Source organism: Sminthopsis crassicaudata, chromosome 5 (assembly GCF_048593235.1).
Source record: "Sminthopsis crassicaudata isolate SCR6 chromosome 5, ASM4859323v1, whole genome shotgun sequence".
Classification (NCBI taxonomy): Eukaryota; Metazoa; Chordata; class Mammalia; order Dasyuromorphia; family Dasyuridae; genus Sminthopsis; species Sminthopsis crassicaudata.
Window position 1 is genome coordinate 308,554,298 of NC_133621.1, and position 6,000 is coordinate 308,560,297.

The window sequence follows — 6,000 nt, forward strand, 5'->3', positions numbered from 1 at the left end:
ACCCTTTGATCCAGCAGTGTTGCTACTGGGCCAAAGAGATCTGAAAGATGGGAAAGGGATCCACATCTGCAAAAATGTTTGTGGCAGCCCTTTTTGTAGTGGCTAGAAACTGAATGGATACCCATCAATTGGAGAATGGCTGAATAAATTGTGGTATATGAACATTATGGAATACTATTGTTCTATAAGAAATGACCAGCACGATGATTTCAGAAAGGCCTGGAGAGACCTACAGGAACTGAAGCTAAGTGAAAAGAGAAGGACCAGGAGATCATTGTACATGACAACATCACTATTATAGGACAATCAATTCTTATGAACGTGAATCTTTCCAGCAATGAGTGACTGATGCCAGTTCCCATGATCTTGTGATGAAAAGAACCATCTACACCCACTGAGAGGACTGTGGAAAATGAATGTGAATCACAATATAACATTCTCATTCTTTTTTGTTGTTGTTCACTTTCATTTTCTTTTCTTACTCATTTTCTATCCTTTTTGATCTGATTTTTCTTCTGCAGGAAGAGAATTGTATAAATGTTTACACACATTGGATTTAACATATATTTTAACATGTATAACATATATTGGATTGTTTGCCATCTAAGGGAGGTGGGGGAGGGAAAGGGGGGAAAATCTAAAACACAAAGCTATGCAAGGTTCAATGTTTAAAAATTACCCATGCACATGTTTTGAAAATAAAAAGCTTTAAAAATAAAAAAGAAACATATTTTTAAAAACTCATTAAAATTATCAGTCCTATAGGTTTTTAATTGGACTAAAAAAATACTTTGATCTTTACTCTTTTTTTTTTTTTTACCATGCATACTACTCTTGGACTCAGGTATGATATCTTAGTCTACCTTAACATCTTCCTGGGATAATCTCATATTACTCTCTTTGGAACTTTTATTGACAAAATTTCCACCCAACTCTAGTCTTCTCCTTGACCACTTCAGGCTATGCTAATTCCCTAATTGAAACCCAAACTTATATTCTCTAGGTATCAATAATGTCATCCAGTTCAAATCAAGCTAAACATTTGTGCATAAGAAGTTCCATTAGGAACTAGAGCGGGGGAAGGTTTTGTAAAAAAGATAAAATAAAAGCATTCTTGAGAATAGAATTATTTCTATTTTTTCCATGTATTTTAGTTCCATCTGTTCAGTTAGATTTGAAGTCCCTTGAAGGAAAACTTTCTTTTGTAGTCCAAAGGTCCTAACGTATGGTATAAAAAGGACAAGGTGGGCAATAACATAGAAATACACAAAAGTTCCTGGCAATTTTTTAAAAATTTTAATATGACTGGGCTTCTTTCTCCCCTGCTTCTAAGTTTTGAGTTAAGATGGAAGGAATTATTCCCCACAGAGCCTTAGCTTGAATAGCTGAACTTCATAAGGCTAAAAATTACAACTAGAAATGGAAACTGAATCATTCTAGTTGTGCCTTTATTTTTTTTCTGAAATACTTCATGTCTTTAGGAACAGAGTTGTATATACAATAATAGTAAAAGCTCTGGGATAAAAGCCAGGAACCCTGGGTTCAAATATCAACTCTAGGATTTTACTTACTAGATGGCTTTTGAAAAATGTTACATTTCTTGGAGTCTCAGTTTCATCATCTGTCAAGTTGTCATTCTAATTTTGACTTGAGTAGCTCTGAGGACTAATTTGAGGACCCAGTGGAATGAAAGAAGTGAAAGTATTTACTGCTAATTTATATCTTTTGCTTTTAATATCACTTTGTGATGTTAAATTCAATTTTGATATTAAACATATATGCTACTTCACAAGTTTCTTTGAATTCTTCCTAGTTGTCACATTTCCTTACAATTTTGTGCGACAATGTATTTCTTCATTCTCTAGTCAAAAGGTATATACTTTGTTTTTAGTTCTTTGCTATCACAAAAATCATGTTACTGTTAATATTTTGTTGCCTATGCCTTTCTGTCTTTAAATTCCTCAGAGGTTATGTCTAACAGTGGGATATCTGGATTAAAGAGTTTAAACATTTTGGTCATTTACTTCAGCATAGTTCCTAACATAGGAAGCCATGAGAAAGTAAGAGATTAGCCAGAATATAAGTGTTGCCCTGTTAGAAACACCAAATTTCCTTCTAAAGGAAGCTTTTGAGTTTTTTTTTTTATTATTATATTATATTCTTTAACTGTCTGTGGTCTTTTCTAAGCTGTTCAAATGTTATGAAATTTCTATGGGTGAAATCAAGGCTGTACTTTACCATATATATATATATATAATTTAGCTTGACTGCTTCTAAATAAAATCACGCTCCTATTTAGCCATATTTGTAGAAACATGGATTCAAACATATTTGGAGCTTCCTTGATATGTACCCTGCAAAACGTCAAATGAGACAAAAGGAAAAAAAATCCTTTTAACTCATCACTGAGGTCAAAACTGATAAGCCTAAGAATCAAGTCATTTGGGGAGTTCATTATGGCTTACATAATCTCTTATGTGATAACCGTATTATATATTTAAAAGGAATAGCAGATAGCATGATTTGCAATTTCATGTACAATTGTCTTTTCCCCTCTATTCTACTATGTTATGGTCATTCTTGTTTTATTTCTTAAATTCAGAATAAATTAAATTAAATTTTAAAGGATCTCTTGGAGAGCAGAGATTGTTTCATTTTGTCTTTGTATTCCTAGTGCCTAGTACAGTGATTTTCACACAGCAAGTGCTTGAATAAATGTTTCTTGAAATGAAATGAATTGAATTGAAATCCCCTTGGGCTGAAGTCCTAAAACTTTGATAGTCATATCATCTTCCATTGCCTACCTTTCTATCTCCCCACATCCTGCTATGATGCTTCCAGCGACACAGAGAACACCTTTAAGAGTGGGGAGGAAATGTCCACCTTCTCAGTGCTAAGCTGCATGAATAACTTTGCCAAATCACAGCTTTTAGTAACCTATAACAAGGTTGGAATTTCCATTGTGTTAGTTGTTTGTCCTGGACATTCAGTGGTTAGAATAAAGTCTGACTGAGATTATATTATTGACATATTTCTCTGCACCACTGCAGTCTGGCTGCTGAGCCCAGCAATTAAAGGTATTTTTGAAGGTGATTACTGCAAACAGCATTGGGTTACTTGTCACTGGGCCAGATAAAGCATATGAGCTCTCTGTCCTACACTGATTGTGGAGGGCAGGAGGGCTTTGTGGGGGCAACAATCCAAGAGTTTCATGTTTAAAATATTGCATTATCACCCTTTCCTCCCTCCCCCTTGTGAGGCTAAAAAAATACAGTAGGAAGATTAAGAACAGCTTTGGTTAAGAAGGCTATATCACATGAAGTAGACAAAATGATATAGGGTTTAGGACTGGGAAGAACCTCAAAAATGATCTAGTCCCTTGATATTCCATATGAAGAAACATGAGCCAAGAAATGGGGAAATAAGACAATGAAGTATCAGAACCTTAAATTTGACCCAAATACCCTAATTTCAAGCTTTTTTCTTTCCATTAGTCTATGAATCTTCCTCAGATTAGCACAAATGCTAGGTTAAGGATTCAGTTGCATCAGGGACTGCTCCCTAATTGTTTTCTGTATGCAAAAATCCATGTGACCTTGAGAGGCCTAAGTCTCAGAGGGAGACCAGTGATGTTAACCAGTACATCGGTCAATCATCCAACAAATATGGATAATGCAATATATAAGGAAAAGCTTTTTATTTTTTTAAACACGTGCAGACTATTTATTTTTCTTTCTATTTCTTTTTAAGATTTTTTTTCCAAAAATAGTTTAACAGTCACCTTTGCCAAACCTTGTATTCCAAAATTTTCTCCCTCACTCCCTTCCCCTAGACAGCAGAGAATCTAATTTATGTTAAACATGTGTAATTCTTCTAAATGTATCTTCATATTTGTCATTAAAGCTTTTACTGTAAATCTAGAGGATGTCATTTGTTTTAAACCTGGCCCCCATCTTTGCATTTATCATGATAAACTACAATCATGGTACGATTGGAAATAATTCCATATTGCTGATGGTTGCCTCCTCTGAGCTCTCTGGAACAAGAAATGTGAATGAGCCCAGACATTAATTAGGAACATAGCATCATAGATTTAGAACTAAAAGATTGTTCAGAGGACAGAGAGTCTAGTCCTCTAGTTTTACAGAAGCTCAGAAAAATTAGAGTGATTTACCCAAAGAAACAAACAAGAAGGGAGAGAATTGAGCTCAAATGACATAAGGGAAAACAACTCTATTTATGCTCCAATTTGATGAAAGAATAGTGAAGAGCTAGACAGGATAAAGGAAATCAAGAAGAATGGAAAGCCAAAAAAAGGTAGCTTTGAAGAGACAAAGAATTTGTAGGGCACAGATTTCACACTCATGAAGCTAACAGAAACAATGGGGGTGGGACATGAACCCATACTGGTGGTATGTAAAAGAAAAAAAAAAAAAAAGATCTGTGTAAGACACAAATCTAGGCAAAAAGTTTCAGAGATACAATATGAAACTCTGGAAAGGGGGCAGGAGTCTTGGGTTCAAATCCCACCTCTGACCCTTGCTAGTTCTATGATAACCCTGGACAAGTCATTTAAGCTAACTTCTTTAGAGGTCGATTTTGTAGGACCTTGGATGTCTGAATGAGGAGTTGATGAGATACCTGGTGGGTGATGTTAAACTGAGCAGAGGATTGAACAGACTGAATCAGTGTAGAGGGAAGATCATTTTGATAGCTGTGTAGAACATATCTGGAGAAGAGAGATTGAAGATTGGCACATACATTTGGCTCAAGGTGAAGAAATAGAGCATGAGCTAAAATCTTGGGTGCAGGAGTTACATTGGGGAACACTATTTACTGTCTCAGTGATATATAATGAGGTACAAAGGATTCTTTGCCTCTGCACTGAATGGCCCCATACTCTGGCCTTCTTCTATTCTCATATTTGTTTCTTTGAGCCCTTCTGCTTTTCTTCCTGCAATACTGCCAACTGTTACATTGCATTTACTGCTTATTTGCCTGCCCCCAGAAATTTTTTCTAAGTTGTTCCATCTTCTATTACCATGGTTTTGAACCGGCTTCCCAATGCCTGGAATGTTGTTCTTCCTCACCCCTAACTTTTAAAACTCCTAGTTTTCTTTAAAGCTCAGTTCACATGTCATCTTATACAAGAAGTCTTCTTTCACATACTTACTTCTTAATGCTTTCTTAGCCCTCCTGAACTTTGAATATGAACAAATATATTTGTTTTAGTCCCCGGTTAAAATACAAAGGGACAGGAGCTATTTTAATTTTTTCTTTTATTGCATTTACCAGCACATTGATATGCATAAATAGATATTTCATAAATATCTTTTTAAACTGCCACTTTTAGCTTGACAAAGTATAGAAAACTAAGAAACTGAACTTCCTAAAACTATGTGTAAAATAAGAATAAATATGTCTTGAATTACAGCTTGAGGAGCATTCCTATACAAAGAAATTATATCAATTTTGATAAACAATATTTTTTTTTTGCTCAGACAATTGTGCTTAAGTGACTTGCTTAGGGTCACACAGTTATGAAGTAAAGCAATATGATTTCCTTATCGAGATATTTTTTCTTTCTCATGTAGAGGAGATCTAGAGATCCATAGAAGCTGGAACTAGAAGGGATTTTGAGATCATAGTCTAGTCTAAGCCCATTTTACAGATGAAACTAATCTTGTCAAGGGGAAGTGAAGATGGCAAGTTACTAGTACTTAGCATTTCTCAGTTATTTTCTGGATGTTTGAGATCACTGATAACTGTATGTATAAGTATATATATATATATATATATATATATATATATATATATATATATATATATATATATATATATATATATATATACACACATTTATACATATATACATACACAAATATATATGTGTATATAAATATACACAAACATATATATACACATATATACATATATACATACACAAATATATATGTGTATATAAATATACACAAACATATATATATATACACATATATG